Source organism: Episyrphus balteatus, chromosome 3, assembly GCF_945859705.1.
Source record: "Episyrphus balteatus chromosome 3, idEpiBalt1.1, whole genome shotgun sequence".
NCBI classification, from domain to species: Eukaryota; Metazoa; Arthropoda; class Insecta; order Diptera; family Syrphidae; genus Episyrphus; species Episyrphus balteatus.
In genome coordinates this window covers 41,783,062-41,795,995 of record NC_079136.1, presented here as the reverse complement: position 1 = coordinate 41,795,995, position 12,934 = coordinate 41,783,062, and the positions used below count along the sequence as shown (strand labels likewise).

The following is a 12,934-nucleotide window of genomic DNA, read 5'->3' as shown; positions in this document are numbered from 1 at the left end:
TGAGCAAATCCAAATCTTCTCAGAGATTGCGCTCTACTTACCCTAGCAGAGCTAACACTAAACCAATCCAACCAAAGAGACATTATAGAGGCAAGACAGTGCCAGTTAGATGATGATATCCAATTCGATTCGAACCGAATCCAACTTGGTGATTATGCGTTCCAGAGTTTGCCTTCGCATCCATTCGAACAATTTTATTTCATTCAGTTTACAGCTAGAATTCGAGCCCGTCGGTCGTGTGGTGTCTGTAGTAGAGTCGGTAAAGAGTACGCTATTCTAGTACTAGTGGAACCGCAACTTGTAGTCTCTTATAACGTCTCTATGCGATTTTTATGGTTTACTATTTTGTTGTTTGTTTTAATTTTATAACTTCCCTTCAATAGCCTCTTTTTGAGCACAAAAAAGTTCACCTCTTTTCCTCATGGTTTTGTGAATTGAAAATTTTTTTAAGATTGGTGGAAAAAAATTGGAATAGAAGTGTGTCCCAACAAAATACAAAAGTGCTTCTTTAATGCACCTATAACGTGCCTATAACGTGTGTGAATACTTTTTCAATTGTAATCCGGCCAATTAGTCGCTTTTCCGTTCAGGTTAGTTAATTTCTTGTTTTTTTTGTGTTGAAAATATTATAAATTACAAATTTATCTTTGACACGAATATAATCACTTGAGTGCGTATCTGCGTATTCGAATATATCTTTGCTTATAGCCAACATTATTTTGTGATATGAACTTTTCATGGTCATTTCCTCAATTTAGTTCATATCGGTTGTGATGAATTGAGCCCTTTTCTATTTGAAAAGTGAGGTAATCAATGTGATAACATTTTTTTTTTTACTAGATACTGTCATGCCTGAAAAACGTTATTTTTGGCAATGATATTTTTAAAATTAGAACTTAAAATAATGTAGACCTTTGACCGGTAAATAAGTTCAAACTAAAAATAAGTATAACTAAATTGGAAAATTCAATAAACCCCATTGATCCCTGTGAGACATTTTTTTATTGTCGGAGTTGCTTCGAAAGTGGAGTAGGTATTTATCGATTTGGAGAAAAAGTACAAGGACATTCATAGTGCTGGTGCAGCACTTGGAGCTCTGTAAAGGACATACGTCATGAGTGCCAACTTGTTGTTGTTTTTTTGTTTTGTGTTGTTTTTGTATAAACAAGTGGTGTGTGTGCTCTATTCGTTTTGTTTTTTCTATTTCTATCAAGGAGGTATTTTAGCTGGATTCTATTCCTGGGACAAAACAAAATCAGTTTGCTTAACACACCCATGGAAAAAGAAATCCTTTTCATGTGTTTTTTGTTGTTGTTGTTGTGGAAGATGATGTTTTTCAATGACGAGTAACTTTGGTCAGCAAAAATAATAGTTTTTTTTTTGTTCGAAAAGTGTGTAGCGGTGGATGTTGAAGAAAAGTTTGACTTTAGGTCATGATTTGTGGGAAAGAAATGTAAAATTTTTCTTTTGCATTTAAAACAAAATTTAGTTTTTTTTTTAATAATAACACTTTTGAAATTGCTTAATAGTTTATTTTTTTTGTAATTTTGAAAAGGATTTTTGACCTCTGTGATGAAGTTTTTACTATTACCATTCACCTTTAATCTAAATTTCGCTCCTAACGAAATTGATTTTGCACAGATAAAAACAGTGTTCTTATTTTCATAAGAATTTGTCTTTTAGTGGTACCAAATTTGCAGCTGACTCGGTGACAAGTATTAGTTTGATTTAAAGAAACAAATAAAAAAAAATGAAATTTGGAACATCCCTGTTTTAAGTATTTCATAAAAAAAATACAGAAGAAAAGTATTTCTGTGTTTTTTTTTTGCAGCACGCAACAGTGTATAGTGGGCATGATCCTTCCAGAGATATGGAAATTCAAACTAAAGGAAAGTAATCAATAATAATTAGGAGATTCAATCGTCACGGGTGGGACAGTTAATTTACTGGCCCTTTTCAAGTTCTATCCTTATTAATTAGACAAAAATTAAATAGATTTTCTAATGCCGCCTTCGATTGGTTATACTCAAGGATTCACTCATTCTGAAATATAATGAAACAGTTTAAATCGCTTCCATACAATTTTGAATTTTGTATGTATGTAATAAAATAAATATTATTATAGATAAATTAAATTATTATAGACAAGTTAAATTCGCAAACACAAAAAAATGTTTAGTAAATTTTTTTTTTTGACTTATCGTGAATTTTCCATATGTTTCTGCAAAAAAAACTAACTTCTTAGATTCTTGGTAAACTAAAGATTTGTACTAATTTTCACTGAAGACACCACTTTTGTCAAAATTGTTTGGTACTAATTTATGACTGTCATTTTTTCTTAAAAAAATATCCTTTCATTAAGAAAGTTTTGTAGACTCTTAATCCTATAACAGTTATTGATACAAACTTAACTTTTTGACCAAGTTTAAAAAGGAAGGGCAGCTACCCCGGAAAAATTGAAAATATATTTTGAAAATTTTTAGAAAATTTGTTTTTACCTATAAAAAATATTTTTTTTTAAACGGTTTCAACAAATTTCAATAATTTTTTCTAAAAATTCCTTCTTTTTTTTTTAATTAAGTTATAAGACATTTATTTTCTGTTAATACTTATAATTTTCATTTCAATGTTCAATTTTGTAAAAATTAATCATTGAAATCATTGTTTATTCAAAATTAATACTTCATGTTTAATCACACTTTAAAATAGTTTATGTTTTTTTAAATTTCATTGATTTAAAATTGTTTCAAAAAAATCATATAAAAGGCAGAGCATGATTCAAAATAAATCACTCTTGTTTGATATTTCATTGAGCAAATGTTGCCTAGCGCTAATGTTCTCAAAAAAATATTACACCAGTTGTAGGTGAACCTTAAATCGTTTAATTACACTGTGCAAGTCGAAATTCTTGACAGGCGCGCGAATAACTGTTTCGCCATATTTCGGACCCGAGAAATCCATTGGCATCATTAGTTTTTCGATTTATCGGGACGACTTCGAACAAATTTTTTTTTGAAAGTTTTTTCAATTATTTTGAGAATTTTCCACTGTTTTTAGTCATTTTTCAATCAAAAACATTGTTTATATTGCTTATAATTCTGCTCAAACGTTATTTGCTACCAGTAGAAAGACATTGTAAACAATTTTGAACAATTTATTTGAAAGTTTAGTGATTTTTTTTGAAAAAATTTAAAAAAAATCGAAATTTTTTACATTGTTATTGTTTTTTCGCTGTTTTTGTTCTCTTTTGCACAAATACATAGCATGTTTTAAATTAAAAATTAATTTAACTGTTAATTTAGTGTTGGTTAAACTTTGACATACTATCGATAGCATCGATAACAAAAAAATATCGAGTATATCGATACTTCACAAAACTATCGATAGTTTCAATACTTCCAAATTATTATACCACAAGGCTACCGATATTATCGATAGTTTTTTCTTAAAACTATCGATACAATCGACAATGGAAACTATCGATATCTACCAAACACTATGTTAATTCGTTGTTTACATCCAATGTCAAACGAAAACTTAACTTGTAGTTCAAATTGTGTTTAATTAACTTCAAAGCTATCGATAATATCGGTAGCCTTGTGGTAAAATAATTTGGAAGTATTGAAACTATCGATAGTTTTGTGAAGTATCGATATACTCGATATTTTTTTTGTTATCGATGATATCGATAAACTGTCGAAGTTTAACCAACACTAAATTAACAGTTAAATTAATTTTTAATGGAAAACATGCTATGTGTTTGTGCAAAAGAGAATAAAAACAGCGAAAAAACGATAACAATGTAAAAAATTCCGATTTTTTTAAAAAAAATTTCAAAAAAAATCACTAAACTTTCAAATAAATTGTTCAAAATTGTTTACAATGTAGCAAATAACGTTTGAGCAGAATTATTAGTAATACAGTAAAATAGGGAGAAAAAAGGGGTAAATCTCGGAATGAATGTTAGTAGAAATTTTTTTTGCTCAATATCTTCCTTTTGCCATTCTATAACATATCTCAAAAGTCTAGAAAAATCTCATGTCCGCTTGTAGCGATTTCAAGGTCAAATCGCGAAATGGAGATTTTCAAAATTAGCAGAAATAGGCTATGGTACTATATACACATATGATACATGATGTCAAGGTATTTTTTAATGCTGATTCCAAAAAATCTAAAATCAAGACAATCTGACGTCTCTGGAAAAAGTTATACCTGTTTTTCATCTGTCAACTCATATTATTATAACAGTTGCAAACTTACTGCCGAAAAACCCTTAAAAGTTATGGTAGATGAACCAAATTTTGCATGAAGATTTTAGAACCCATCATTATTAAAAATCAAAACAATCCATTACAAAAAATATATATACCTACGAAATAATAGTATTTTTTGATGGAGGGGCAAATTTTAGGATATGCACTAAAGAAGATCCTTGTTCATCTTAGGAATAAGTGCTAATAGGCTAATTTTTTCATTTTAATCTTTGTTTGGATATTCTTTAACTACCCTCAAAAATCTAAAAAAATCTCATGTCCGCAAGTCCTAATTTTCTTGGTTTGAAGATAAGGTGCAGATTTTAAAAAATTGAAAAACTACACTTCAGATATTTGTGTCAGATCAACATGAATAAGGTGCATTACTTTTCAGGGATGGTCAGGTTGACTTGTTTGTGAGTTTTGTTGGAATAAGTGTTAAAAAATACCTCTAAATCATGTCGCTTATGTTGGTATACATATAAAAATTTAAACTTTTCTTATTAATTTTTTAAAATCTGCACCTTATTTTCAAACCAAGAAAATTAGGACTTGCGGACATGAGATTTTTTTAGATTTTTGAGGGTAGTTAAAGAATATCCAAACAAAGATTAAAATGAAAAAATTAGCCTATTAGCACTTATTCCTAAGATGAACAAGGATCTTCTTTAGTGCATATCCTAAAATTTGCCCCTCCATCAAAAAATACTATTATTTCGTAGGTATATATATTTTTTGTAATGGATTGTTTTGATTTTTAATAATGATGGGTTCTAAAATCTTCATGCAAAATTTGGTTCATCTACCATAACTTTTAAGGGTTTTTCGGCAGTAAGTTTGCAACTGTTATAATAATATGAGTTGACAGATGAAAAACAGGTATAACTTTTTCCAGAGACGTCAGATTGTCTTGATTTTAGATTTTTTGGAATCAGCATTAAAAAATACCTTGACATCATGTATCATATGTGTATATAGTACCATAGCCTATTTCTGCTAATTTTGAAAATCTCCATTTCGCGATTTGACCTTGAAATCGCTACAAGCGGACATGAGATTTTTCTAGACTTTTGTGATATGTTATAGAATGGCAAAAGGAAGATATTGAGCAAAACAAATTTCTACTAACATTCATTCCGAGGTTAAACCCTTATTTGACTGGATTATAGCAATATAAACATTGTTTTTGATTGAAAAATGACTAAAAACAGTGTAAAAATCTCAAAATAATTGAAAAAAACTTTCAAAAAAAATTTTGTTCGAAGTCGTACCGATAAATCGAAAAACTAATGATGGCAATGGATTTCTCGGGTCCGAAATAGGGCGAAACAGTTAATCGCGTGCCTGTCTCAAAAATTTTTTTCAAAAAACTTGCACAGTGTTATTTTTTATTATTTACGACGTTTTTGTTTAAAGCGCCTAAATAATTTAATAAAAATTAATTCAACTACGTTTATGGTTGCCAACTCATTTGATTTAAAGTAACTTAAATGTATCAATTATTTTATTAATAAAATAGTTTATATTTATATTTGAAAATACAACAAAACGTCTTTTCGTTCATCTTTGTTGGTGATTCAATTTTCTTTTGTTTATCTGTTCAACGTTTACTGCGGTCTTCGGACAGTATAAGTGCCTCGGAATAAATAAACAAAGCTGCGATTTCTAGATTTGTGACAGATAATTTGAGAACTGATACTACACAATAGTGTGTAGTCACACCCACAAACATCAAGGACAAAAACCTGGTCTTACAAACTAACATAAAATACTTTGAACTGCAAGAGCAAGTACGTACGACTCAGTCGTGCATTTTATTTTTAGAAGCAATAAGTATTAAGTACTACTAATGTAAAAAAAATTGATAATATTTGAAATCTTTTTGCATTTTTAAATAATTTTTGAAATCATATTTACCTATGTGGAGTTAGCTGGTTGCAGTTAGAAGGTGTAAGTACACTTTAAATCGAGGATAATGAGTTTGTTGGGTATTTTGTATTCATTTAGTTTTTCAGTTAACTGGAGTAAGATCAGTTGCGATAACTAACTCTCGCTTAGCTATTTTCCATAATTTCTGGTAATTTTTTCTTAAGTTGTCTTAAAGCTTAATAGGGCTAGCAACGCAATCTTCCACTATTAAATTGAAATATGTAAGTTTGAAGTATAAATCTACTGGTAGTACAGCTTCAGAACTGGACATTAAAAAAAGAACTCTTCTTATAAATACATTTCAACTGTTTCCCTAAGATATTATCTGCCGGAAATATAATTCGAATAGAAAATGCCGGAAAATTGTACTTCAAGCATTAAAATCTTTATGAATTCTTTAAAGTATTTGAAACTTTTAAAAATCTTTTTACTACGAGTGTCAAGTTTCTATACCCCCTATTAATTGCTAATGACTTTGAAATCAATATCTGATCTAAATCAATCAATGAGAAAAAGAAAAACAAAATCAATGCAGACAGGAAGGCCAGCTGGTAATATTGAAAATTCCCATTTGAATGGTAACAAACAATGAAATTATTCGCTAAGCCCTGTTTGCATTTTCATGTCAGCTGTTTGTTATATTAACACTTTCCTCTCTCATCTCTACTACCCATGTGTCCAAATCATCCTTTTTTTCAATTTGATTGTGTCTGGTATGTCTGGTGTTGGGCGATGCGATGGATGTTTGCAAAACTACTGCATTGAATCTGGGGGCATGTGCGGTAGTGCATGTACTGTCAGCAAATTTTGCCGCAATCTACCCGGCATGTTTGTATAAATCTTTACGAGAATGAGTATGGTTATGATGCGTATCATTTTAAAGTGCGTCTGTAGTGTGGGCAGATGATCTAAACATTTTTTTTGTATGTCAGATGTAGTAAATACTACTTCCCCTAAACTATTTTTTTGCACCCTCACAAATTTATGGGTGTTTTTATTTCATTCAACTTAAATGTGATTAGCTATTTTGTATTGTTTAGTTTTTATTTTGAATGAATAAACTGTTAACTAGATTCCAAATTGAAATGGCCTTGATTGAATGTTTTATTAATAAGTAGGTATTGAGTTTGAAAATTTCATTCAATTGAAAGGGAAATTGGAATTTAAATATTTTTCAATTTAGTTAATTGAAGAACATTATGGTTATGTAATGAGAAACAAAATTCTTCATAATAGAAAGATATCGATTTCCTAACAATGTTTTGACCGCCAAATCGATTAAATTGATTCTTAAGTGATTCTTCTTCAAATAGTAGAATATAGAGAAAACCTGAAAAATGCAATTTTATTAGGTATACAAAAATTAAAATGGTTCTTTGAATGAAGAAATTAAAAAATGTAGGTACCTAACCTAATACAAAAATAAAGTTTACCCACCATAACATAAAATAATGCTAATGAAAGCGTTTTACCGTTATGTAGCACAGAGTTAAGTCAAATCTGTATCCTGTTTTATTTTATTTTTATCTTTCTTAAGCAGATCATGTTTTTGAATTAATCCTGCAAAGAGAGGTTGGAGAGATCACACCACGACGAAATTTCGGGCTCTATTGCATTTTTGAAAGTGCATTAAAGTCCAAAAATAATTTGGAAAATTTGAAATAACTTGTACCTACTTGGCCCCGAACTTGACTCCCACCAACTAAAAATGAACTTTTTTTCAAAAGTACTTACGGCGATCGTTTTGTCTCGACAGAATATCGATGCGCTATTTTGAGTTTTCTTACTATTAAGTAGGAAATGGAAAATAAAAGAAAAAATGGCGGGAATCTGTCGCCGTAATATTTTTTTTTTTTTGAAAATAAGTTCTATTTTACTGCATGGCGCACAGTAGGGAACCTTGTATGGGAGAGTGGAAAAAAAAACTCTGTAAAATCTCTTGGAGCGTTTTTAATGAAATTTTCAGGAATAATAGGAAATAAGAAGATAAATCAACACCAGTAAATTCCGCCCACTTCCCCGCCCACTAAAGTGAAAAATGGCTATTTAAGTTGAAAAAACTCGAAAACTAGTACATTTGCATTAAATTTAACGAAGACAACATGACTTGCCGAATTGGAAGTCAGAAATAATTTATCAGCTCCTGTTTTTGAAATATTACTATGAAGCAAATTAAACTTTTTTTTTGCAGAAGAACCAAAATAGGTATACTTTTCTGAATGAACTATTACACATGATTTCAAAAAATAATGCCAATAAATTTTTTCTGACTTCGGATTCAAAATCAGCACCCCAAATTTGCTTCACTAGAATTATCATTGTAGCCAACCAAAATATTGATTTCGCCAGGTTATCACTGAAATAGTTTTGGAAGTACAAGAAAGCTTAATATACACAAATGTGGGAAATTTAAAGTTGTATCAATGTTATTATGAGAACTATTTCGCTTAGATGAACCTAAACTGAAGAAAAGTGTAAAATAATAACTTTTTATAGAGAATCTTTTTATAGAGAATCTAATACAAAAATTTTAAAATACGTTCTTCTACATAAAAAGACAAAAACATCCATTCTACGATAAACAGGAGCCGAGAAAATCACAAAAACGCATTTTTCAAAATGGCAGCCAAACCACACGTTTTTGAGACAAAAAAAAAAAATGCTAAGTTCAAAGTCATAGATATTTTTTTTTTACAGTTTTATCCTTTTAACTTGCTCCTAAATTTTAAGTGAAGTGCAATTCTCCTTCTTGGGCGCACTAAAGGATTTGGCGTAGGTACGAGGTTTAATAGAAGTAGAAGCCCAGTCTCTTTAAATCCATAAGTTTCTTTAAACACAGAAGCAACTTTGCATACCCTCAACTATAGCCCCTGGTCCTGTAATTAGCCCTAGAAAGCTAGAGGCAAATCATACAAATTGCATTTAATTTGCATGAAACATCTTTTAACGACATACCCATGTCACTACCTTTCATTGAAATGATAGTCCTGTCCAGATACAAGGATCACAATTGCGAATATAATAATTTCATAAAATCACGTAAATTTAATATTATTTTGTTAATATTGCACCTATGTATATGCCTTTTTTTCTAAATATTTTATGCACTGATGACAACTATAAAAGGTAAATGATCGCCTTCAAAGAATCAGTTAAGTGTCAATTTTCCCACTCCTAATAGTTTCAATCAATAATTACGTGATCTGTCATAATACCATCAAAATCTGTTTGCTTTGTTTTGTCAACGGTTAAGACTACCTATTTGCTCTAGAAGTTATTCCTTATTCCACCTTGATTCTTAACTTATTTAAAGAAAAACAAAAGTGAAGAAAGAAGAATAAAACTAAAATTAAAATTCAAAACATAATTTTCATAAAATATTTTGTATTATTTAAATGAAAAAGATCGAAATTAAAGATTATATAACAAAAGACAACAACACACCTTCAAGTAAAGGTAATCCCCAGATCGCATTTATTAAAAATTCAGTCTCATTTTTCGTTTTATTTATATCCGTGGGTAGGTTTGTTACGTGTATCTGATTTATCTTTTGTGTGCAAAATCCGTTTCAGGTAACAAAACTTCCGAAAATGATTCCTTTTCAAGGCGATACGAATTAGGTATCATATCAATTTCAATTCCCATTAATGAAAAAAGACACCTTTTTTACGGAAAAGACAAAAGCAAAATGTGCTATATGGTCAAAGTATTTAATATAAACCCTCGGTCGGTCTTATAAAACCCTACATCGACCAAGTGGAACAAAACTGTATTGCCACAGTTTCGGTTTGAGGGTATCTAGATAATCAAAATCAAAACCCGATACAAATTGAAATATAAACCTTCACTATTCTATAGGTCTTGGTCGTCGTCGGTCCTCATCGGAAACGTCAACGAAGCATGTAAACAATTTGTTTTTTTTTTCTCCCCCATGTGAGAAAAAAAAAATTGTTTTTTTTTTTTGTTTTATGTTTTATAAAATAAAAAATAACAATGAAGACCACAAACTTAATCCAAATCCATTTGTTTGGTGGGAAGCCATACAAGTTAACGGATTAATTTTGACGACAAAACTACCCATGTAATAGGTTCGAATGTCATCATGATGTCCTTGTCGCGGTGTGTTTTGACAATTTTGTTTTTGACAAGTGGCCAGGTGGCTAACATAAAAATTTAGATGTTTGAAAATCCGAGTTGACATTTTTAATGCTCAAGATTATACATTTGATTTGTTTGTTGATACAATTTTTATATTTTTTGCTGAATTTCATTCACAATGAGTCATCTTCGCAAAAAAAGAATTTAACAAAACTAACAAAAATAGATTTCATCTAATTTTATACTTGATTTTTTTGGCGACGAATACCGTCTATTGAACTCGAGAGTGGTCAATTGACCTAGTTTTTTCTGTGACGGAAGAGAATGATATCTATTTTATCACAATACGTAGGTGGTATTGGTAAAACGTATACCACTTGAAACCTTGAGAGGCACTTACTTATTAATTGTATTTAATTATTTATTTGAAAAAGATAGTAACTTAGATTGTTTTCTTCTAAGACTCATGCGAACTAATTTAATCCCCTCTTAAATGTCATGTAACTTTCCACCAAGTACTTACGCAGGTACTTATAGAATTGAAGCATTTTCTCAAGGACATACTTAAGCACATAGTCAAGGAGGTTTTGATATAGGGTAGGGGAATATAGAGTGTATCTACTGAGAATTTCAAAATCCCCAAAAATAACTTTTTTTAAAAAATTCAATCGGCAATCTTAGGAGATACTTATTCAAAAAACAAAATTTGTTCTGAAAAATTAAAAGTACCTTACTAGATTAACTTAAACGGTTTATATGAACTAAATACAGTAACCCAAAATATTATAAAAATTTATGATTTTTTTTTTTTGTGATATTTCGATAAGCTGTTTCTCAGTGAAAAATAATCGTACAAACGACGATTTTTGGTTTACTTAAAGAACTCGAGGTGGTCAATTTTTGGGGATTTTAGGGGACTTTGTGTTTTTTAGTACAAATTTTGTTTTTTAAATATCTGCTAAACGTAGGGTAGACAAGCGACGATTTTTTGTTTATATCCATTTCTCGAGGTGTACAAATGATTGCCGTTTGAAATTTTGAAAAAAAAAGTTAGTTTTGGGGATTTGGAAATTTTCAGTAGATACACTGTAGTGTATGCGTAATAATTTATGAGAATTTTTAAAATTTGTTTTTTGAATTTCTCCTAAACGTAGAGTGGACAAACGATGATTTTTGGTTTGAATCCATTTCTCGTGGTGGACAAACGATGGCCGTTTGAATTTTTGAAAAAAAAAAAAAATAATTTTTTGGATTTAAGAAAAAAATATATTTTGTATTGGAGTTACTATAATAAATTGTTTTTAAATACCTCCTAAACTCGAGGTGGACAGACGACAGCAATTTGAATTTTTGAAAAAAATGATTTTTGGTGGGTTTAGTGAAATTTTAATTTTTCGGTGCAAAATTTGTTTTTTTTTTTTAAATATCCCCTAAACAGAGGGTGGAAAAACGATAATATTATTTGGTGGACAAACGATTGTAATTGCTTTTATACGTCTATACCTATAAAAAAAAGAATTTGCTCTAAAGGGTGGACAAACGAAAATTTTGGGGCGCAGGGACATAAGTCCCCGGGACACAAGTCCCGAATTTTTTTTCGGGTTCAATGTCCCACTTTACTGGGTCATAAGTCCCGAATCCAATTCGGGAATTATGTCCCACCCTACTGAGACAAAAGTCCTGAATTTTTTAGTTGAATATGGGACATAAGTCCCGAAAAGAGAAAAAACTATTTTACATACATATTTTTACTATAAATGCTTATATAGGTACTAAGTAATCCATAAGGTTATTTTTTGGTGCCATGAAATAGGTACCTACGCCCAAGTGTAATAAGGAAGTCTTTCGAATATTAGCATAATTTTAATTTTCAAAAGAGAAATAAATCCATTGTTCAACATTTGGCTTTATTTCTTTTTCACGTAAATATATTTTCAGAAAAAAAAAAACGAATGTGCCTCGTTTCGGTTTATTAAAGCGAAATAATACCAATATGATTTTTATATCATTCCAACTTTTCAAAGAATAAGTTTTATTTAAAATTTGTCTTACTTCAGTTTGATAAGGAAAAAAATAGAACTCAAACTTCAAAGAGAATATTTTGCCAGTTTAATGTTTGTTCCAAAGATATGCTTGTGTTATAACTCGATAAACGCGAAGCGGAAAAAAATTTTTCCCACGGGAGAATTTGCGAATTTTTATTTCCACACCTCAAAATGGATTCTCCCGTGGGCAAAATTTTTTTCCGCTTCGCGTTTGGGTTGTGCAAATTAAAGAGATTCGAATATGAGAAAATTTTTTCCGCTTCACCCTGGTAAGAACTCATATCGGTTATCATATCACAAATTTCAATTATTAAACTTTCACTTTATACATTTGTTTATATTTTGTCACGATGCAATTTCGACTAACCAATAAATTTGCAAACTTTTCTTTTGTTTTCCAACAACTTGTACCTTCAATTGGAGTTGGTAGGTACTACGAAAAAAATATCCTGAGAACAATATCGGTTCTATTATTTCTACAGCTGTAGTCTCTAATACTCTCTTTAGATATATTTATGCAAAAAAAAAATACGTGGGACATAAGTCCCGAAAATATTTTTCGGGACTAATGTCTCAGTAGCGTGGGACATAATTCCCGAATTCGATTCG

At 30.1% G+C, this 12,934-nt stretch overlaps 1 protein-coding gene across 4 annotated transcripts in view; it reads left to right on the top strand.

Moving 5' to 3' along the window:
* Positions 1–197: 197 nt before the first annotated feature.
* The window catches only part of LOC129915519 (aminopeptidase N), a 119,591-nt gene continuing 106,854 nt past the window's right edge, over positions 198–12,934 (top strand). For 3 of the 4 annotated variants that reach the window (XM_055995094.1, XM_055995092.1, XM_055995093.1), the window contains exon 1: positions 199–590. The gene's annotated coding sequence lies outside the window, so the exon portion shown is untranslated. Of the gene's footprint in view, positions 591–12,934 lie in introns of all 4 variants that reach the window. The other variant, XM_055995091.1, reaches the window with a different exon arrangement.